The 24,251-nt window shown below is 41.0% G+C and overlaps 1 protein-coding gene across 1 annotated transcript in view; it reads left to right on the top strand.

Annotated features, from left to right (window-relative positions):
- FOXO3 (forkhead box O3) overlaps positions 1–24,251 on the top strand; it is a 125,961-nt gene that overhangs the window by 75,039 nt on the left and 26,671 nt on the right. The gene's annotated exons all lie outside the window — the stretch shown is intronic.

Raw genomic sequence — 24,251 nt, 5'->3', positions numbered from 1 at the left:
AACATAATTCATCTGAGAAATGTTGGCAAAACCTTCCAAAGTTTGGGAAAGAGAGAGATGGTAACAGGACATGGAAGGTCTACACCTGAACTTGGATAGGATTTTGTAGAAGCAGCATAGAGTCCTCTTGTAACAGTAGTCCAATAGACACTCTTGTCCTCCTCCTTGGCACATGGAAGCATTTGAAGATTTCTTAACGCAAGCATATTCAAACACAGCTGTGACAAAGAAAATGGATGCAGGGCAGTCTGACACTCATATATTTTATTAATGTAAACGCAGTGCAATTAATCTCCTGTCCATATGGCAGGTGGTGTTTTCACTAAGAAGCGAATAGTCTAAGCTATAGGCTGTGGGGAAGGCGGGGTAGAGGGGAGATTCAGGTCATTTACTCTGAGTTCATAAACAGAAAGCATGGAACCCTTTTCTCCCTTCTGCATCCCAAGCAAATCTATAGCCCTCGTTGTTGAAGGTCGTCTTTTAAATTTACAAGCTATTTTCAACAATTTGAATTAAGCTCTTCTTTCAAAAATGCAGTTTGTTGTGATGCTGTGTAACAGGGGGTACGTAATATCTCCTGTAGCCCAATGTAGCTGAGAATCTATAAATCAAAAGTGTGAACAATACATGTAGGATAGAGCTGCAAAGAATCATCCTGATAGCTAGCATTACTACTTTTAGAAGTTACATATCTCTTTTATTTTCTGATTTTTTAAAAACATAAAAATGAGTACCATATTTGCTAAAATGTGTTTATTGCCTGCACAGATAAAATCATAATATCAGATATTCTCGTATATATTCTTTAGCATCACCAGTTAGCCTGTCCCAGTTGATGTATTGACATATTTGCTTAGCCATTAACTGCATTACATTAGAATAGTGGAGCCTTTCCCAACCTGGCACCGTCCAAATGTGTTGGACTTCAACTCCCAGCAGCTAGCTGGGGGATACTGGGAGTTGTAGTCCAACACATCTGGAGGGTGCTACATTGGGAAAGGCTGGTGAGAATTTACCAGTATAAATGTCCAGTGAATCTTCCCCTTTATTTGACTCTCTCTTTTTGTGCCACTTTCTGTTTTCTTGCAAAGGTTTCTGATGTCCACATAGAAAACCGGTATCCTTTTCTCTCTTTCTGAGGCCTATTAATGCAGTACTTGACACAAACCAACAGCAGGGTGTTCTAGCTTTGGTCTGTGATGGATAGATACACAAGTTCTGGCCTAGTTCTATGAGTGTTTCTTGAAGGATAAGGTTTGGGGAAACCCTATCTAATTCACCCAGCATGGGTGTGTTTTCTTAGGTTAAGAAAATAGTAAACATATACATTGTAGTTTACTGGAGCAGAACATTCCTATTTAATTTTCTTGTTCATGTGACAAAGTGAAGTATCAATACCTACAGTGTTATAACAAAAATATTAATTCATATATGTTTTTCTTAATCACTCTAACACATTGTTGTGTGGAAAATTGTGAGTTCCATTCAGTTTTGGTTCTTGGGACAAATTCCTGGGCTCAGAAGTCTTTAATTCTAAGTGCATGTCTTTGACACCATGCTTTAGTTAGTGAATTTTGGGGGTTTAGTAAAAAAACAAAAACAAAGTAGATCGTGCAGTGAAATATGTCCATTCCTGATATATGGTCTCTTCCCCACTTCCACCAAACTCAACAATTGCTTATTAATCAAATTTCACTATTTAAATGGATTACAAATTAAGTCAAAGTGTTTCTGGAAAAACTTGGAAGCTTATCAGGGGTTCTTTAATGAGAAGACCATTAATGTTGGGCAAGCTTCCTTGGGCTTCGCCTATATCAGATGGTTGGAAGAAACAGAGCTTAGTGAAATCTGCATACTGATGGCACCTCTCTCCAAATCTCCATATGACATAGAGATGTAAAGGTATGGGGCCCAAAATGGACCACTGTGGGACCCTGTAGCACACCTGCCATGGGGTCAAGCAGCAATTCCCCAGTACTATCACCTGGTAGTAGCAGAAGCACCTTATCACCATGTCTCCAATTCCCAACTCACAGAGTCATTCCAGAAAGAGACCATGAATGCTGATATAAAAAGCAACTGAATGATCAAGGAGGCCTAGCAGAGTCACAACCCTCATGTCTCTTTCCCAACAGAGGCCATCCATCAAGGTTACCAAGGTTGTTTTGCTGCTTAAACCAGACCAGAAGCCAGCTTGAAATGGGTCCTGGTTAATGTGGGAAGGGTTTCCAGAAAGTCTATTTTGAAAACCATTGGAAAAGAACAAAAAGGGATGAGATAGAGGGATTACACAAGAAAATACAAGGTTTAGCATTTTTAATATAGGCGTAAATGAAGCATCCCAATGGACTCTCACTCACATCCCAAGGGGTTTCATCAAGCCAAGCTACACATTCAACTGATTCGTGTGGTATAGCTTTTGGTGTAATGCAGAATTTGGAATGTAGGTGGAGGTTTTCCCTCCTACCTTATTTTAAAAACAAACAAACAATGCATCTCCCTGAGCATAGAAAATTAGGATGTCAGGACCACATAATAGTTCTTCAGTCTCTATTTTTTTTAAAAAAAAAAATCTTGAATATTGAGCTCCACCATAGTAGGATTGAGTATAAGCTATAACCAAAGCTAGGCTGATTTCAGTGAGATTTAACTTTGCATAGGATTGCAGTCTTGGTATTTTGGGAGTCAGATGCTTTTTGGCAAAACAAATTTCTGGCATCAGTGTGTGTGTGTGTGTGTGTGTGTGTGTTGGGGTAGGGGAGACACTTCCTGTGGTTGTAAGTAAATATAGATTTTGGCATTTTTCTTTTTGCGTTCCTGAGTCAGGGCATGTCCCCACACTTCTACTGTCATAGAAGTCATTCTGGTTTGATACAGAGCCCAGATTTGGTAATAAGTGACCTTGGGCATGTCTGTGCTTCTCAGCTTGGCCCACCTCACAGCACAGCTTGCTGGAATCAATATTAAAAAGTTTCCATGAATCCAGCACTAGGACAAAGGAAACCCTGTCCTAGTAGATATATTTCCAGTAGACATTCTAGCAGTAAGGCTACATTAAACAACTAAAATGAACACAACTAGATCTCATAAAGAAGTTTCTGACATGTTGGCTAAAACTAAGAGAGGTTTTATTTGCCATCTTCAGTCCCTCAGGGTGACTCTGTGACTTAGGGCCTGCCCTATCTCAGAGATAAGCAGACATAATTCACAGCAGTCAGGTCATTCATCGTTTCAGTTAGCAAGCAACTACAGGCTATAGTGAACAGGAGATAAAGATACTATATACATCAGCACTAGCAGTTCAAGGTTTTGCACCTCCCTGTCTCCTGCCCTGACCTAGGCAACGTTTGAAGTTGATTAGTCAGCTATTTGCATTTTTCTGGGTAAAATGCCTTTGGAGCAGATGGTTTTAAGAATGCCTTGCCAATTCTTGCCATGATTTCTCCATGCAATTTGAAGTGTGTGTGTGTGTGTGTGTGTGTGTGTGTGTGTGTGTGTTTAAAAAAAGCAGTTGAAATTATTATGTAGTAACTGCAGGTGATCTGTGGTAATGAGAACCTAATAGTGAAAAGACAGGAATAGTCTAACTTTAGCAAGACTGCAAGGAACGTGTGAGTTAATAGCAGCACACATAGTTCTTTCCCCTTTGTTCATTTGCCAGAGTGTTCTTTTATTGACTCAGAAATTACTTTCCCCCCTCTCCTTTCTCTCTTCTTTTGTCTACCCACCAAATTTAACAATTTAAAAGCCATATATTATATGGCTACTGCAGTGAACCCCAGAAATAGCTGAGAATTCTAATGGAGATTCCTAGTCCTCTTGCAAAACTACAGTTCCTAGAGTTCCTTCTTAAAACTGCACATGTGAAGCAAGTTGTCATTTGTATCCTTCCTTGTCCTGCCCCCTCTCTCTTCCTCATTTACCTACCACAGACGGAATTTGGAACTGAGATCCAATGCACACTTCCTTTTTAAAATTCCCGTATGAACAGTACTTTTCAATAATTAGAACATTTATGGATTTTTTTTTTAAAAAAAATGCTTTCCATGTCAGAATGGATGGAACAGAGCATTTTACAAGCACAGTACTCTTAATATAATCATATAAAGTCTACTCAGAAGTAAATAATATTGTGTTTAGTGGGACTTACTCCTAGGTAAGTTTGTATAGGATTGCACTGCCAGTGAAATTAATATTAGCACTACACACTCAAGTTCAAGATTATAAACAGGGCTTGTTCTTGCACAAAAGTATTGAAACGGACGATGGGTTTTTTGAGATGACTAAATCCACGGTGAGATATTTTTATCTTGTCTGTCTGCATACAGAAGGAAACAAAGAACAAGGCTTGGGATTTTGCCATGAAGAAGAAGCCCATGTTCTCTGTGGCATGTTTCACAATTTGTGATGTGGTTTTACTATGCAGCAGGTGCGAAGTTCTGTGACTGTGGTTCACCCACCACCCCTTTCTTCATTTTAATTGCTTGGACTCCTTTTGCTTTGACTCAGCAATTCTGAAGTGTACAAACTGTGCTACCCTGTTTGTGAAACGGGAAGTTTAAACGATGGGGGTGATCAAAAGCAAATATCCTGCCTTCTCAAAAGGGGATTAGCAGGAGGTGGAAACACTGTCCCTCTTAGGTTAGGTTAGGTTTGTTTGTTTGTTTTTTAAATATATATCTAGGCTTATACAGGTTACAGCTCTAGTGCTTATACAGGTTACTGTGATTTTTTTTAGAATCCCCCCCCCCCCTTTCTGCAGAAGAAGTCTGGAAAAAGACTGCATGTAGGAAATAAAGGAAAATATTTTATATGGTCATCACTATTATGGGGAAATAGGGGGGAAACGCCCTCCAAAATCCTGGAGATTTTGTGTAGACAACCTGAAAGCTGTTCTCTTCAGAAGATCAGATGGAAATGTGAAAAGGAGGTGAATACAAGCAATGTATCTGTTACATCAGGCCTGCACTGTTTGTGTGACCCAGTAAACAATGTGCCCAGTGCTTGACAATCCTCTGTTTTTGGCAGTTCCAGACAGGCAGCAAAACTAAGAAGTTCACTGAGTCCCTTGTGAGCGACCAGACTTGGCTGGTTGGCTGTGTTCAGCTTTCTAGATCACATGTTGTGCTACACAGTAATTCAGGATTCTAATAGCATATTGCATATCTGTTCCTAAATTTTTGCATGTTAAGATTATCAGAAACTTTATATCTTCAGGACAATCTAATAGCTGAAGTTCCCAACTGCCTTGCTTCAAGAATGTACCAAAGGAGCAATATCTTTGTTCAAAACACATTTCTTTGTCTGTCTCTCTTAGTACTACGCTTTTAACCTAATGCTGTCTGGTAGCGATTCTAACTTATCAGTCAGAACTGCTATGACCTTTGAACCATGTCCACCATTTTGGAATCTATCTTTCAAAAGACATTGCTGGGTACAGTGGCTGCATTTGCACATAATAACAAGCCAGGAATCCTGGCTTGTTAACCCAAACATGCAAAAGCTTCATGCTGGTACACTCAGCTCTTCCCCCCCCCCCTTCCGCTCATGTAAACAGATAAACAAAGCAGGTAGCTAAGCATTATATCTGAACTCGGGATTATCATTTTTTGTGCCCGAACAAGCCAGAATTATAAACCAGCTTTAAAATCCTGGCTTGTTCGGGCACAATAAATCATAATCCCAGGTTTGGTTGAAACACTAAGCTATCCATGCCTACTGTTGTCCTGCTCATGTAGCCACTGAGGAACGGGTTTTCTTTCCCCGTGCAACGCCCTGTGTGTCTCCATATCTCCTGTAAAAAGAGTTGGGGGATCCTCTGGAGCAGATTTGGGCTGCTGCAGGGGAGAGGAGAGCAAGGGAAAGACCTATTGTGCAAACAGAAGTCCACTTGCATGATGTTGGATTTAACCCATTCTATTTTGCTTCTAAAGTTTGTTTGGCTCCATCGAGAGAGTCTTGTATATCCTTACTATTTCAATCAGTCTTTTCCCCACGTTCCTTTTTATTAGTTTAATTTTTTGTATCCCACTTTCCACATGATTTAATTTGTATGCCACTTTCCACTGAATTGTGCCTAAAGCAGCTCACAATATAAGAACAGCAATACAAGAACAGGCACAAGAGTGTCATGGATATAAACAGTCTACCACCAGTACCTTTCAAAACATAATGTAAAATCTAAATAAACAGCTCCTTTTAATAATACTAGCAGTATACCATTTTAATTTAATTACCAAGTAGGCAGTATCAATCACTAAAGCATCATATCAATTGATATTATATCTTGGCTGTTAGACTACAGAAGCCAAAGTGCAGTCATTCTGCACTTTCTAGTGCAGCCAGGTATTAATAAATAATATAATCAGCAGCCTGTTCTTCAAAAGTGCCACGTGCATGAGATTGGAAGCAATTTTTTTTACAGCTGTCAGTATAAAGAAGTGCTACATTCAGAGGTGTCAAAACAATCTTAGAGGGCCCATCTACACAGAGACCGGGAGTGTCCAAAACCAATGCACACAGTTGGGTAGGGTCTTATAAACCACCAAGCCTCCCACTCTCCAAAATCACATTGCACCTCCAACTGACTAAATTGACTCCCCCTCTCTCAACCAGGGGAGTTACTACTATATCCCCACTTCAACTGAAGATAACATAGCAGCCCTTCCTTCTCTCCACACCATGGCACTGTTAAGTGAGCAGGGGCTGCTGGGTGGTGCAAAGTCTCTCCCTGCTGCCCTGGCTGCTGGGGATGACTCTGCTGCTGCTGCCGCCGCCGCCGCCTCACATGCCCTCCTCTTGCTCAACCTGATGCTGCTCCTAAAGGCTCCTAGAGCAACCAGGAGATGGGGGGTGGGGGAGATTGCTGTTCAGTCTATTCCCCTGAGACCTGGCTGTTCCTTCTGCTTCTCCTCCCTTCCCCCAAATTTTGAGTTGCAAAAACCCTCCACCTCATGTTGCAGTTGCACAAGGCCAGTATCTTGTTTTATTGTCAGCCGAAAGCTGTACTAGAAGGATTATGGAGGAATCTTGCTGACTAGAATTTTTATTTTACTTTTTAAGCTCAGTGCTACCTCTGATAACATTTTTGAAGGTTTTGTTTTTCCAGGTTATTTTAGATTTCCAAGGACCCTCATAGTAGACAGCAAAGCCATAGCTGGCAATGCCAAGGAGTTAACTTCCCACCCCCTATTTCGCTTACACAACAGCGCTACTGTCTGAAGCCTTAGTTTGCTTCAACCTTTTCTTGTGGCTGGCTAAATGGAGGGGTTTCATAAATTGCCATCTCAGTTCAGAAAACTCCAGTTCAGTATTGCAATTTGTATACTTCTGTTGACCTGCCCGGATAAACGTTTGTGTTAAAAGAGACATGCTGCAATCCAGCTGTTTCTGTCTTCACTACCTCTACTTTTTTTTTTTTTTAAGTCACTGTCTAAAGGCCCATCAAGTTTGATGGACAAGGGAGGCGGGGGCAGATCCAGAGTCCCATTCCACTACACCTTATATATCTGCTCTCCAGACCTGGGTTGGCCCTACCCTCAAAGGCTGCATTCTCGAAGGCTGTTATTCAATACTAACCAAATGTCTGTTATTATGACAGATAGGATGTATGCAAGGGTGAGCCTATATCATATACATCCAAAGAACATGTCATGCATAAGATGGAGCAGACTTGTTCTCTATTTCAAGGCAGGACTAGAACCAATGGATGCAAATTGCAGGGAAACAGATTTCAGATTAACATTAGAGGAGAAATTTCCTAACTAGAGTTGTTTAGCATTGAACTCCTTTGCTGGAGGTATTTAAGTAGAGGCTAGATGGCCATCTGGCAGGGATGCATTGAGCAGGGGGTTGGACTAGATAGTCTAATTTCCCTGCAGGGCTTCACGTTGCAGTGGCAGCCGCCATTTTGAACATTCGAGCACTGGCAGGGGCTGTGCAAACCGAGCAAGTGTGGATAGTTGGGGCGGTTGACAAGCCACCCAGAATCCATGGGCTGTTTTAGGGTTGGAGGTGGCTTGTCAGCCACCCCAACAACCCACCCTCGCTGGGTTTGCACGTAACAACCAATCATTCCCTAATGGGAAAAGCAAAGTCACCACACAAGAACATCAATAAAGTGAGAACTGAAACTGCACCCTGTCCCTGGTGAGTCCGGCCATTAAGAAGGCAGAGTGCGCCTGTTTACATTCTGGGTTTTGATTCTTGGTCCTGATAGAGTGGAACAGAATGTTTGGAGTGTGAGTGTGAATATGTGAGTCCATTTATAGTTATATGCATGTGTATCTGCATTTATATGTGTATTCAATACACACACACACACACTATATGAGATATAGATATTATGTCATAGTGTGTGTGTATTGAATTGGCAGTCTCTGCCAAAAACAAAGCTTATAGTTTACACTAGTTGTACAGGGGAGGGGAGAGGTAAGAGATTGACAATGAGGATGAGATAGTAGAGTATCATATGGTGATGAACGTAATATGAGCTGACGCAAGAGGTTAATTCTTCTATACTTTTAATAAGGAGTGTAGAAGAAGGTTTTTTGTTGTTGTTTTAGTAAGCACAATGTGTCATGCAGGGGTGGGGAAAGCTACACCTTCTGAAATGACCAGCCTTCCTTTGCTTCCGGCTACTGTAGGGAGAGGCAGACAGCTAGTTATTCTAACACCACACCGGTGTTGTAGCATTTATGCCCAATGCATCATGGCCTAGGACACTAACCAGGTTAATACCCCTTCTGAAATACAGCCTTGGAACACACCTGCTTGACAACTGGACTTCTTTTGAACTCCCGAGGTGAACTTTTTAAAATCCCCTGTTAACGCAGTGTGTGATGTATGTTCCTGTACCATGTGAAATGGAGGCTGTGGAAAAGTTCAGACTATAAGCTCCATCACACTGGGGGTTAACACGCTCCCTACCTTCGTGTTTTCCTTCCTCGGTTATTTCCTCTTTTCAAAAGAGGAAGTACACCACGAGCACGAGGCCCATTGAGTCTGCTGTTCTGATGGCGCTGCTTCTCCTCCACACAACAGGAGAGAGCAGCAATTCCGAGTTTAAAAAAAATTGGACTTTAAGAGGGGGGCTTTTTTGTCATGCAAGGAAGGCCAGAAAGGGTGGAAGGCGCGCGGGAGGCAGACGACGTCATGTGAGGGACCTGAGCAAACTCCATGAGAGCCCAGTAACAAGCAAGCAGTAAAACGCTGGTCGGAGGAGCTTTAAGTTTATGCCTAAGTTTTTAGAGCCTAGCCTTGAATTTAATAACTATTTATGGTTTAATAGCAAAATTATCAGCACCAGGTGAAAACCTTTTTATTTTCCCAGTATTTTAGCATTTTTGAATCCTAGTCTTTTAACTCTGCTGTTTTAAATCTGTATCTTAAATCTGTATTTAAATCTCTGCATTGCTGCTAGGTTTTATTCTGGTTGTGCTTTTAGATTGTGCTTTTAAGCTTTCATATTTTATGCTGTACCTTGTGGTTTTAATTTTTGTCAACTGCCCAGAGAGCTTCAGCTATTGGGCAGTATAGAAATGAAATGAAATAAATAAATACATAAATGGCAGCTCAGGAAGCTGTTCTATACTGAGTCAAGCCATTGGTCTATTTAGCTCAGAATTGTCTACAATGACTTGCAGGAGCCTAGAGGCTGAACCTGGGACCATTTTCATGCAAAACACCTCCTGTACCACTGAGCTACCATCCTTTCCCCTCTGGCAGAGCAGACTGGGGGAAGTCCAGCCCCATAACTCTTCAAGGTTATGTAAGTTGTGTCTCTTGCTGACGTCTCTCTGCTATACTGCTATTACAGGCATAGTAACACCATTCCAGGTGAGACATTGGAAACCTAATTGGTATTCTTCACTGCATAAAGAGTGGAATGACCAAGCATGCTATTATTGGCCTCAGTGGACACCCAGTGTCATCTCCGGAATCAGTGTAGAATTCGTGGGGATACATTGAGCTAGGCAAGTCTCACGCAGAAGGTGTGCCACATGCATCCTAGACAATCCTAGACGTTTGCACACTAAGGAACTGAGGCACACCTCTTAGTCGAAGGCAGTGTTTTTTTAAAAAAATTCACTATGCGTACAGCTTTTTTTTATAATTCAAGTAAAGTGTTGATGGTTAGCACCGATGGAAAGCAGACTGTACATTGAAAACGACGCCTAATTTTTATATGGAACATTTGGAAAGGAGACTTTTTTAAAAGACTGGACTACTAGAGACGGTATATTCTTATCCCCCACCCCCCTTGCATTTTCCTGTTGCTACAATTCAGTTTTTAGGGCTCTTTAGCATGAAGCTCATACCAATTTACCGATGTATACTTTAATGGGTCACGTCTGATGATGTCCATATTTGGGACATACTGGTTCAGCAAAGGCCTTTATTGACTGTGCATTCTATTACCTACTGTATATTTTTAAAGGCTTTTGCAGCAATGCATTCACTAATGAACTTTTGCTTTTCTCATTCCCATTCTTTCCATCCCTTTGACGGGTTTTGAAGTAGAAATGAATGAACTAGGAAAGTGTGGTACACTTCTTGTTTCCCAAAGATGTGAAACCTGCCTCTGTGCAGCAGGCAGGAAGCAACACTGAAAGAACGAGTGATGCGTAAAAGGTATATTTTAAACAAATGATAATAATAAATATAACTCTACCTTGCTTTTTTCCACCTCATGAAAATGTTTCCAACCACATTAAGAAAGCATAGCTGAGTGGGTGTATGGTGAGTTACCGCACAAAGATTAGATTTAGTTCAACTAGGTGTTTGTTTCAGCTCCTGTCAACTAGTTCTGAAAATAAGAATAAGAATTGGAAGGGTGATATCATTTATTGAACCAACATGTTTGTATACTCCTACATCAACCTACACATCAATCTTAAATACATTTATTTAATTTCACAGATCTTTCTTGCAAGGAAGTATGCTTAGGATTGTGGACTTATATTGGGGCCATAAAAGATTCCCTAACAATTGTGCATGTCAATTTCTCTGAGTTCAACACAGTGACAACTACCTATGCCCCAAAGTCGCACAACTCAAATAATTTTGAGGGCCACTTTTACACAATTATTAAGTCAAGAGGCTGCTGCATTGAAGTAACGAATGTTTTCGTCACATTTTTACCCAGTACTTTTGTTCTCTTAACCCTGTTTTTCTCTACTCTCTTCTCTGTTTGCACTATTTGCACTATTTTCTTGTTTTCCCCTTTCCTCTTTGTTCCCCATTGTTACCTTATCCTCCTTGCATCCCAAGTTCTGCTTCTCCATTTTGTTTCTTCTTTTTCACACAAGGCTTACATTCGCCTAGCAATTCATACGTTCTTTGTGGCAGCAAACCTGGACTTGCAGTTTTGTATACACTTGACAAAGAACCGGAACTCTTTTGAGTGTACTTTTGTGATACAAATCTTTCCTGACATATGTGTTTACATTTTTACTTGTACACCTGAGATTTTGGAAGTGTACATCTAACAAAAGTAGTGTGAAATGGCCCTGAGGAAGTCTCAGATATAAGCACGTTCTGCAGTGTGGTTGGATAACTACAGTAAGCTGGCAAAACTTCCACCAGCAACACTGCATGCACGTGAATCCGTGAAAAAGAAGAGCAACACAGAATCTAGAGTGGGTGTTCTCCATACTCATTGTTGATAGGTCTGCAGAGGTCTGGCAATTCACCAATGGGCTGGGCACCTTCCTGCTGCTCCCCTGCCACAAAGATGGCTGCTAGGAAGTGACATCATCCATGAGTGTGGAATGGCAGTGTGATAAGCCAACACTAAAAAAGAGGGAATGGAGGAGAAGCCAGTATGAGCAGGGAGAGGAAGCAGCAAGCCAAGACGGGCTAAAAAGAATCCTTGCAAGAGAGCACTTGGCAGGGAAGTCAGCCACGGTAAGGGAATCTTAGATTGTACTTCCACATGGAGAGCTTCTAACACTACAAATCAAAGAGCAACGTGCACCTATTCTGTCTCTAGGATGAGGCGATTGCTGGGGCCCAAGCTGTGAATAGAACCTAAATACTCTGCAGATTATGGAAAACGCAGGACTAGGAGAGAACAATGAAGTGCACATTGCATGAACTATTTTCTTTTAAAAAAAACCACATTAGCAATAATAATAATAATAATAATAATAATAATAATAATAATAATAATAATAATAGTGTTGCCAGCCACAGCACAGAGATTTCATGTGGAGAGTAGCTATAACAAGGAAAATACAAGACAGTTTAACATGGAATGTTGCAAGTGAATGGGCAGCCCTTAAGTATCCCACCCTTAAATTTGAGGGAGTTTGAGATTGGTAGAGAGATTTCAGCAGGCTGTAAGAACAAATTGAAGTTCTATATAGGGGAAGTAATTACAACACGATTAAGGATTTCAGGAGAGGCAGAGTAAGTTATGGACCAGTTCTGGCAATGTTTCACAGCTGCTGAAAGGCGGACAATTATAGAGCAGTAAGATAGAGGGTTTGGGGATCAAGGATTAGTGCAAGGTTTCAGCGGGTAAAATTAAGGCTGAAGTAAGGATAATTCTAATGGATATGGAGGCATGGAGAACAACTTTTTATTGGCTAGGAGGGTTTTATTTAGTCGCTGAACCTTTCATTTACAGGATGTTAGGGTGTAGCCATAAGCTGGCAAGCAAATTGGTAGGAAATGGGTTGGATCAGAGTGTGAGTCAACTTGCCCCTAGAATTGGGAGTCATCCACATACAAAGTAAGCAATTCTAACATTCTCTCTCTCTCTCTCTCTCTCTCTCTCTCTCGGCAATGGAGAGAGAGAGAGAGTTACTCTTTCTGAACAGATTCCAGAGGTAATAATATTTTGATGCAATACTGCTTTTTCATATTCCCAAGCATGCTCCTTTACATCTATACAACACAAGTAGTTTTTTTCTTTTCCTATCAGCACCCATCCGCACCCCCACCCGCCTTCCCCAGATGAGTTTCTCTGGTCACTAACTGGTGGGAATCAACAGGAAGAAGGGTCTGAAGTGAACCTTGTCTGAAGGGTTGAAATACTTCTGGATTCTACACTTAATTTGTTACAGAAGCAAGGAACACAGAGGCTGTGGAGATCGTTGCTCACTGGATTATTTTGGACAATCTAGTCCCACTTGATTCACACCAATAAACAACTGCAAAAATAAATGCTCATTGGGGAATAAATGGGTTTATTATGTAACAGGTATACTATTTTTATTTTTTTATTTATTTTATTTACAATATTTATATACTGCTCCCCAATGAAAATTCCGGAGCAGTGTACAAGATAAAATAAAATAAAAACAGAATAAAACACTTTAAAATAGATTTTAAAAGAAGCAAAATATAAAGTGAACCGTGGCTGGTCATTAAGGAAAGGCTTCCTGGAATAATGACGTTTTCAGGAGGCACTGAAAGGAATACAAAGTTGGCGCCTGCCTGACTTCCAGAGGCAGGGAATTCCATATTTCTGTATGGAATGATTATTCCACTTTATGGAATGATTATTCTCTTCAAGGAATGTAGGTAAGATTTACTCAGTGTCCAAAGTATGACCCTCGTTTACACTTTTGCTGCCTGTGATCTCATTCACATCCAGAATACACACACTCACACACACACACACACACACACAATCACAATTTCTGTTCTTCTATTGCATGCAATATTTCAAATATGCTAAGGATTGAAGAACAATTGTCATAACTTGATTATAACTAGAGATGACTTCAAGTCTGCTGAACTTCAACATTACTATATCCTGTATTAAAAGGGGTGTGTGTTAAAGCTGCAGTAATGTTTGTGAAAGCCATGCAGGGGGAAAATGGATTTTTGTATTCTGTTCCTTAAGAAAGAAAAGCATAAGTGTTCTTGCAGGCTGGAAAAGAGAGGTTTGTTTGTGTGTGTTGAGGCAGGGGTGAGTGGGTTGATTGGTACCAACTTTGTTGCTGCTGTTTGTCTTTTTGTGTCTGGGGCCTTAGCTAGACCTAAGGTTTATCCTGGGATCGTCCCGGATTCATCCCTGTTCACGTAAATGACACACAGGGGATCCCGGGAGCAGGCAGGGACGACCCTGGGACAATTCCAGGATAGATCTAGCTAAGACCTAAATATTCACTAGAAAGATCATGAGGAATCACATAAACATCCTCACCCTAAATCTGAATAATTTATTTATATTTTGGCTTGTAGAATAACTTGATAACTTGAAGAATTTTGTAACACAATTTAGAATACTGACTGCATAACACAACGCTCTGTAGTACCGTATTTCTTCGATTGTAAGACGCCATCGATTGTAAGACGCACACTAATTTCAGTACCACCAACAGAAAAAAACAACCCTAAGACACACCTGCGATTCTAAGACGCACCCCATTTTTAGAGATGTTTTTATGGGGGGGAAAGTGCGTCTTAGAATCGAAGAAATAAGGTAGTAATTTATTGATAATACATTTTTTTAAAAGATAGTTTGGAATAATCACTTCTTCAATCTCCATCCGAAGTGTTCCTGTCATGAATGAGTTGTGGTGTTTCTTCTGTGATTGCCTGTTTTTCCAAAGAGAAGGCAAAAACAGATCAGCTTCTTTTGTAGTGATAGTCAGGGTCGGTCCTACCGGTAGTCAGGGTTGAGTGGGGCAGAAGGTAAAGATGAGTGGGGAAGGGACAGCAGTGACAGCAGACTGAACCCACTTTGAACCCACTTTGCCATTTTGTTCAATTGGAGGACAAAGCTGTGTGTGCTAGATGGCCTCTCCCTGTGCCCCCCGCTCTTGCTCCCCTTAAGCTAGCCTGCGGTCCCCTGGTCTGGAAGAAGCTGACCTGTGTTGAAGTGTTATTCATTCGCCAGTCCGGTCAGCTTCTTTATGTGGAATGGGGAGCCATCTTGTTCTTCACATCAGGCAGCAAAATGTCTTTGGGCAGCCCTAGTGGTAGTATCTCCATTGCTTTGACATTTGTTTCATTTCAGTTCTTGATTTGTTTGTTTGTTTTATTAATGTTTGATGTTGTTGACATAGCTGTTCTTTATTTCCCCGCCACTTAGTCCTGTGAGCAAATCAAAACATAAAAGCAATTTATGTTCTATTTAAATACAGGCTTTACTTTTCTAAGAAATAGCTAGATGGAATGGGTGAAATGATGCTTGTTGTTGATTGTTGTGAACTCTGATTCCTAATACATTTAATAGGAGCAATATCCCACTGTGTGTATATATAAGAAATGTGTTTAAATATGTTACTGGTGTTCATATTCCCTAGAACATAAACTCTCCTGGCCTTTACGGACACATGAATATCCCCTTATTCGCCAGATAGATAGATAAATAGATGGCATTTTCAGCTGTTTCCTTTCCCTCTTCACCCTTCTCCAATTTTCAGATTTGTTTTTTTTAAAATGGTTTTTTTTTTTGTCATATTGTTTTGAATTGCATTTTGTTATTCTTAATATGCATTTCAAGTACTCAGAGGTTAGTATCCCAAAACATTTCGACATGCTTAAGCCTGTTGATCTCACTGAGCTTAAGTGCACAAAGCTTTGTTGGATTATGGTCAGTACATTTCACATGCATCCAATAGCCATATAAATGCCAACATTATATAAAATTATTACACATAGGATGTGGGGGGCTTGTGAAAAGTTGTTTGCCTAAAGCTACCTAGTGAGTTTATATTTGTTTGTTTGTTGTTGTTGTTATTGTTGTTCCTATTGTTTAATCAATTTATACCCCACCTATCTCCAAAATTCCATAGTTTGTTTGTTATACTTTTAATTAGCCTAATAACAGATCATTGCAGTGTTGCAATGATCAGACTGCAACACTGAAAGAACAAAATACAATATAAACCCCTACCAGATAAAATAAAAAACTACAATAGAAAACAGCACAGGAGTAAATATAAAATACATAAAAAATAGACATAAAAACTAAAAAATGAACTCTGAAATGCCTGGGAGAAAAGAATGGTGTTTGCCTGGCTCTGAAAAGGTAATTGTATAGTCTCCTTGGGGAGGGCATTCCATAAACAGGGTGCCACAACTGAGAAGGCCCTCTCTCTTGGAGGCACCCACATGACTTCCTTCAGTGGGGGCACCTAGAAGAGGGACACCAAAGATGATCTAAGTGTCCAAGCGCCTATATGTGGGAGTTTATAGCTGAGGTGAGATTTGAATTAGGAACTTTTCAGTTCACCTTCTTAAACACTACGGTCTATTAAATTTTAGTTTAGAAAACTGAAATTCTCCTCTGTGTTAAACCACCTTGGGTGACAGTGCTATATTTTTTTCTATTATTTTTAATAGTGCTCTGAACACCAAGGATGATATATAAATTGTTTGTTGATATTATTGATTATGATTATATTACAACATTTCAAAATGGGTAATTTGGACCAATAAAATGTGTAAGTTCTCCTGTTCTATACTGTGACTATGATTTAAGAAACAGTGCAGATGTATTGCTAATTTTTATGTCAAGTTCTAGCTTTGCAACCTATAATATTACTAGCAAACATAAACAGATGACTTGTGCCCTATATATAATAGAGCTTCCATTTTCTATGGGACGCCTTGATGAACTCAATTCTATCCCTTTACATTGATATCAGTGTAACCCTATATAGCTTCCCCAGACCAAAAATACTTAATGCAATAAGGCACAAAGGCTATTCCAACACCTCTGAACTTTACATAGGCTGCATACCTCTTTATATATATATATATAGTGTGTGTTTATTGAAATTTTTGAGATGTCACCCATCTAAATGTTGTGTGCTTTGTCCTCCTAAAGCCATTAGTGTCATTGATCCTGGCTGTGGGATGTGCTACCAGTCACAACCCATAATTTGTCACCCAGAAAAAAAGGAGTTGCTAAACTCAAACATGTTGGCAGGCTTCAATTGCTTATGTCAGTCATGGTTATTACTCTCACAATAATATGCATAATAGCAGGCTTTGTTACGATGCACTGTTTCTTGTTAGTATAGATTATGAAGCCTGTATGTAATGAAGGGGTGGCAAATCACCTTAATTTACATCCTGCAGTCCTGTTCCATCCAAGCATGCATGTCCTGTCATTTAGGGCAAGGCTGCCCTTCTTACGTAGACAAAAGAGAGTTGCATCATGGGACTGTGAAGAACGAGGGAGATGACCATCCCATTATGGAGCCTCACTTATTCAGTGACTTGCTAATTTGTATTCCTAAACTAACAAAATACCTATCATTATGACTATGTGTAAAAATAAATAAAAGAAAAAAGGCCTTGTTCCTGCAGATTCTAGACTACCCAGTCTCTGGGATTGGATTTAACCATGCATCCTGTTGACTGGGGATGATGGGGTCATAATTCAGCCTTCTCCCAACCTGGTGCTCTCCAGATGTGATGGATGCAACTCCCATAATTCCCAGCCAGAAATGTGGGAACAGCAGTCCAACACATCTGGTGGGCACCAGGTTGGGAAAGGATGATATAAGGATATAGCAGCATTTCTTTCACTATGTGGGGTATGCATATTTCCTCACTCATTAAAAAAAGAGGGTTTCTAGACAGCATAGTAGCAGTGAAAAGGTTGGTGGATTGTTTCTCTGGGGAGGACTTGCTGGAAGAGAAAGACCTTTCAAGCAAAATTGCATACATATTTGTTTGGAAGCAATTCCCACTGAACTCAATGGGATTTGCTCCTGAGTAAGTTTGCATAGGATTGCAGGCTAGTATCTTGCATCACTGGAAAATCCAGTTATGGGTGGAAGTTCCACCCAATAATCTTTATATGCACCAGGTGCCAGCCATCTGCATATGCACCAAGGCTCCTTACACATAAGGAGAGGTAGGCACAACATAGCTCGGTTTATCCCAAGCTTGCTGCACCAATTTCCCATGTCTGGAGGCCTCTGGTTGGCAGAGGGAATCCTGATATTGCCATCACTACAGACACACACAGGAGGCCTTAGAGCAGAGAAGTACATTCCCATTGCAGCCCAAGATACTTCCCTGAGCTGTGCAAGGCCTGCTTTCATCTGCTCCCAAGGCCACAGGCTTGGCACACCTGAATTCTTGGGGAAACAAGATGTAGGCAGGATCTATACTACTGCTTTAAAATGATTTATAACGGTATTGACAACTGTTGGGACCCAGGACAAATTACATATACAATTTTCAAACTGTTTTCAAAATGTCATATCCTGCCTGGTGCAGATCTGGCCAAAGCCTACTTGGCCCAGAGTAAGACCTCAAGATATTTCTTTTGTCTGATATGATGTCTCTAGCCTCTCCCTCTCAGCAAGCTGGAAGCAGTGGATCATGTGCAGAGAGGCCAAAACCATTCCAAATATCACAGTCAACTCCAGAGTTTTGGCAGAGTTGAATCTATCTAACCATTTGGAGTGAAACATAATCTCCTGGATTGTTTCTTTCCTTCTCTTTCAAATATTTAATTTTTTCCCAAGTCTATGTGCTACTTTGGGCAAGTTGAGGAGTAGATTCTGTTCTGTATAAACATGCTCAGCCCTATTCATACGTTCAGTAATTGGAACTTTTATTACTCCTTCAACTTCAGTGATTTATTGCCAGATAAAAATTAGTTTGTGTACCTTGTAAGCCGTTCCAGATCATGATTTGCATATGTGACTGGAAAGACTATATTGACCAGCTCAGCTCCCCATGGGATTCGTGGAGTAGACGAAAAGCAATTTGCCCTGTGGAGTGGATTGGGGAGAAGCTGGATTAGATTGTCTTCAAACATGTAGCACTAAAAAGAGAGGAAAATTTTAATTCCTCACAGCTGTTTTGGTGAAACAAATTCATTTCCGTCTGCCCAGTTAGTGTGTTGGGTTAAATCAGTGATTCCCAAACTCTGTGCTGCAATAGAACTGGTGTGCCACAAGAATTAAAAGAGTTTCTTAAAAAGAAGAAGAAGAAAGAATTAAGTTTCCATTTAAGAAGGATATCGACAAACTGAAACATCTTCAGAGGAGGGCGACAAAAATGGCAGGATGCCTGGAGACCAAGGCCACAGCTAGACCTAAGGTTTATCCTGGGGTCATCCAGGTTTCGCCCCTGCTTGAGCCCTGGATCTCCTGTGTGTCACCTAGATGAACAGGTTTGACCCCTGGACGATCCAGGGATAAACCTTAGGTCTAGCTATGGCCCAAGTCTTATGAGGAAAGGAACTGGGTATGTTTAGCTCAGAGAAGAGACAATTAATAGGCAATATGATACCCATCTTCAAATATTTGAGGGGTTGTGACAAAGATGATGGAGCATAGATGAGGGTTGCTCCAGAAGGTAGGACCCGAATCATTGGTTTCAAGTTGCAGGAAAGGGGGTTTCGACTAAACGTTAGGATGAACGTCCTGATGGTACAAGCTGTTTGCCAGAGACTGCCTTGGAAGGTGGTGGACTCTCCTTTGTTAGACATTTTTAAACAGAGGCTGGATGGCTGCCTATCAAGGATGCTGTAGCAGTGAATTTCCTGCAAATGGTTGGGCTATGTGACCTCTGCGATCCCTTGCAGCTCTGTGAGGCCAAAGAATCCACATACAGAAAGGAGGCTATCTTCTCTGTCCCTGCATGATTTACCACGCTTCCAATATGCTGCCATTGGGCCATATCTCTGCATCAGGTGTGACTGAATTGTTCACTTCCAATGCAGAGATTTTAGCAAGGGGATGTAGCCCAGTGGTAAAGTTCATGGTTTGCAGTCAGAAGGTCCCAGTTCAAACCCTGGCATCTCCAGTCAGGGAAGAGAAAGACTTTTGTCTGAAATCTTGAAGACCTGCTGCCCATCAGTGTAGACAATACTGAGCTACATGGGCCAATGATCGGACTCAGTAGGAGGCAGGTTCCTATGTACTTTCTGAGTATGGCAAATCACTACAACAATGATTTGCATAGAAACAGAGGTGGGCTCTTACACATTCCCCCCCCAAAATTTTTGGGGTATAAGAGAGAAGTTTTAACTTTGGGAAAAGGCATAGCAGCCTTTAGAAGTTTGCTGAACTCTGGTGCTAAAGGGATCCTGGAAGCACTTCCCAGCTTATGACTTTTTAACATTTTATTTTATTCTATTTTAGCTTCTCAATAACCACTGTGTACTTTTGGGAGTGCATGAATCAAAAATAATTTTAGCCTTTTTGGCAGGTCAGCTAGTCTGTGTGCATTTGAAAGAAAGTAATGGATTACTTACTGTTTCCCCCCTTGTTGCCTGCCATTAACACACACACACACACACACACACACACACACACACTCACTCACTTTTTGCCACAGTTGTAATCCAAATATGCAAACTCCAGCTCTGTGTTTCCTTTGAGCAGAGCTGCTGTGCTTTATCACAGCAAGACTGAGAAATGATCCTGTTGCCCTACGGTAGCTCTGTTTTTTGTCATGTGTTACCACAACCAGCATCCTATCAAATTAAAATAACGTCCTGATTCAGAGGGCAGGGAGCTAAAGAAAGATCTTTGTGTTCACCAGCCAAGATGCCACACAGGGCGAGGGAAGCTGTACTGCTGAGCCATTTTACGGCATTCTAATTGTCAATGATTCTTTCTCACAGTATAGATTATGTTGGCGCATGGTCAGCAATCCCGTATTTACAGCTATTTGACATGCAGCTACACCCCGACCGTGAAGTGAAATAAGTTGTTCCCTGCGAGATATGTAGAAATTCATGAAACCCACAGCGTAATGCCAAAAAAGATATCTACTTGGAATTAGTTTCTATAATTAGTTTCTATAATAAGTGTGCAGATGATCCTTCCTGCAAGACCTTTGGATTTTGAACCACAGGGCCTTCCTGGCAGATTCTGAGTAACAGTAGCCCCTTTTCTTCCTCCCTTCCTTTTGTAAATACTCTTGAATCCTAAAAGCTTACACAATCTGGTTTTTCTTCCCAGGTGAAAGCTGTGCAAGTAAAGGCGACCATAGTATGTTTAATGCAAATGCCCAGGGCAGGGTTATTCCATGCAGACCCCCCTCCAAACATTCATTTTATGCATGAAGGGGGTCATGTGTTACCACCACCACCACCACCCCATTATCTGGATGGAAGGGGGGAAGGGGGATGTCCTTGTAATAATTATTCATCACACCACCTTCCGTTCTGGTCCTTCCAGTTCAACTGCAATTCAAGGTGATTTTGCCTCACAATATAATTCTTTAGCATTTGGACCTCATCTAATAAATAAAAAAGCTACATTTTTCCTGAAGGTACTTTGTGTATCTCCTAGGAGTTACTCTGGCAGCTACTCACAGAGGACCTTATTTTTACTTTTTTTTTTTCATGTATATTCCGCATTTTTTCCTCCAAGGAACCCAAGGGAGTGTACATAACCCTCCTCCTCGTCTCCATTTTATCCTCACAACAACAACCCTGTGAGGTAGGTTGGGCTGAGAGTCTGTGACTGGCCCAAAGTCATCTGGTGACCGAATGGGGACTAGAAATCTGGGCCTCCCGAGTCCCAGTCCAACGGTCCAACCACTACACCACACTGGCTCTATGACCCTTTGCCCTCTGAGTGCAGTTCGGATTGCTTTTGCTGTTGGTGAAGTCAGCAAAATGTGGTGAAGTAAAGTTGGTTGATATGGGAGCTTCTTACTGGAGGTGGTGGGATAGAGATTGAAATACACATCTAAAAGGAAATAATGGAAAGCAAGAGGAAATAAAGGAAAAGTTTGATGTGAGACTCAGAGCCAAAAGGTTTATACACCTCTGCTTTAGCGATACAATAGGCATTAAATCTAAATAATTCAGTGACTAAGCAGTTCCTTACCTCTCATTGACACTTCCCCAGCATTATTTCATAAATGGTAGTTTTTGCTGTAAATGCGAGCCTACTCAGAATAACGTATGTATTCCGGCATTAGCATGCCTGGATAGAAGCATAGTATTAGTAGAAGCATTAGAGGCTGTGCAGCCTAAAACGTCCACTGAGGGAGAGACCACCACCATCCATTTTCTGCCATCAAGAAATTTCTACTAGTGTTCCACTGAAATGAGCCCTCCCTGTAACTTAAGCCCATTAAATTTAGTTCTGCCCTTGGGGGCAGAAGAAAACGAGCCTTTGTCCCCTTCTATGTGATAGTCCTTCTGTTCTTTGAATAATTTTGGCCAGTTTCTTGAAAAGATTCTTGTATTGCTAGAAGCTATGGACCTAATTCAGAACTTTGCAACAAAAGTCCGAGAGAGAATATATCAGGAAAATCAACTGATTTGGGATTAGGAGTAGGGGGATAAATAGATCAAAGGAAGACTCTTCCCGGCGCATGCCCATGCATATTTAGCCACTCCTATGCTGGCTGGGCATGCTGGGAGTTATAGGACTTTTTCTGTCTAAACATACATAGGATTGTGCCTATATTAAGTTGTATGTTGCCATCTTTACCATTTGATGCTTCCAAATATTAATAACTGTTAATTGTGGGCAGATGTTTGTGTGGTATAATTAGAAAGTTTGAAAAATTGAAAACATAATGAAGATCAAGTTAAAAACAATTGGCACTTTGTTTGTTCTAACATAAAGTTTGAATTTTAGATGAGGACATTTTCCACTCGGTAATTTCTGTAAAACAAACGTTTCACAATATGCAAAAGAACCATAATAAAAAGGCAGAGGGGGGGGGGAACAAATGCTAGAAATTTTTTCCCTTACAGAGGGATACAAACTATTGTTTTGTCTGTTGTCAACTGGAATGTATCATATTTGAAATTCCAGGTGGTTTTAAAAAAATCAGATTATCTGCTCTGTGCAATGATAAACTAATTACATGTTTTAAATAGCATGGAACAGGGGTTCCTGTTTCAGATTAGTATTCATAATAGAAAGATCCAAGGCAATCCAGAAGGTGGCCTAAAGCCTCTGGCTAGAAGGACTATTATGTCATGCAAATCGTTGAAGGGCCTGTACAGACCTGTGAAAACCTGGTTGTTCTACAATATTGTGAGTGGAGAAGGAAGCATAGAATAAAGACACGGAAGACAGAGTTTGGGATAAGCTAGGGCCTCTTTATTTAAACAATAAGGGATATTCAACCCCTCCTGGATCTGCGTGTGAAAAGTGTGGGAATCTATATGCCCTTACTTCAGGCAACTTGCCTGGCATTATGGGCAAGCCACTCTCATAAGCCAGGAGTCAGGTAAACCTGGCCCCTCTCTTATACAACACTTTGAAAGTTTGGGAAGACCACCCCACATCAGCCCCACTCAAAACCGTAGAACTCTGAGTAGATGAGGCAGGAGGATCTCCAAAGGCATACCAAATCCTGGCACGGGAGCCATAAAACTTGCGAGGAGCAGAACTCCGGACATGCCAATCACCAAAAGGTGCCAGAGCAGTCACCGCCCCTATTCTGATATAGCAAATTCCCACATGTCCCACCACCAGAGAGTGCCAAGTCTCAGCTTAGACACCCTATCCCCACAAATTCTGGATGGAGTCCACCCAACCCACATGCAGATTGTGCAGGAAAATATCCTTCATACACCAGTACAAATCACATTTTTCCTTGTCTCCATCATGAGTACGAAAAATAGACAGATTACCTTTTTATTAATTAGTGGTTCTGAAAAGGTTTCTAAGGGATCCCATATGGAATTTTGGTTTTGCTTTAGATCCACTTACTTTCCTTTTCCTAACTTGGAAGCCATCTTCCCTGTTGTATCAACTGTAATGTATCCATTGTTGTATCCATTGTCTTGATCACTTTTTTCACAGTATGATGAAAAGCTCAGTCAGAAGGCCTCTGCAATCTGCTCCTGTAGCCTTACTCATTATTTGGGAACACTGATAAAAATATGTCAGGAGAGATTGGGAGGGCCTTGCTTAAAGGCGCAAGGGAGGGACACCCTATGCAGGCTTTGAGTCCCTGAAGTTTAGGGTGACACATGTAACATTTTGCTTACATGGACTGGGTTCACGCAACCATCTAATCTTGAGTGTGGGTTATTGTTGAGCCATGGGTTATTTGTTGAACTGTGAGTTAGAACCCAGGACATTCCCCACAAGGTGGCTTTTTAACCATGCAATCTGGGTTATTTTTCTTGAAAAAGCCATCTTGCTTTGTTCTTGGGTTGTTCAGGGTGGTTAACAAGCTACCCTGTGGAAAATGTCCTGGGTTCAGACAACACACTAACCCATGGTTCAACAACAACCTACACTCAACCACTAAGTTTGGGTTAGTGTGTTGTGTGAACAGCCCCTCTGATTCCCAGCTGGGCAATCCCAATTCACTATTTGATACCAATGCCT

This window comes from Elgaria multicarinata, chromosome 4 (genome assembly GCF_023053635.1).
Source record: "Elgaria multicarinata webbii isolate HBS135686 ecotype San Diego chromosome 4, rElgMul1.1.pri, whole genome shotgun sequence".
Classification (NCBI taxonomy): domain Eukaryota; kingdom Metazoa; phylum Chordata; class Lepidosauria; order Squamata; family Anguidae; genus Elgaria; species Elgaria multicarinata.
Note: the sequence above shows the minus strand (reverse complement) of the source record. Positions and strands in the feature narration are given on the sequence as shown.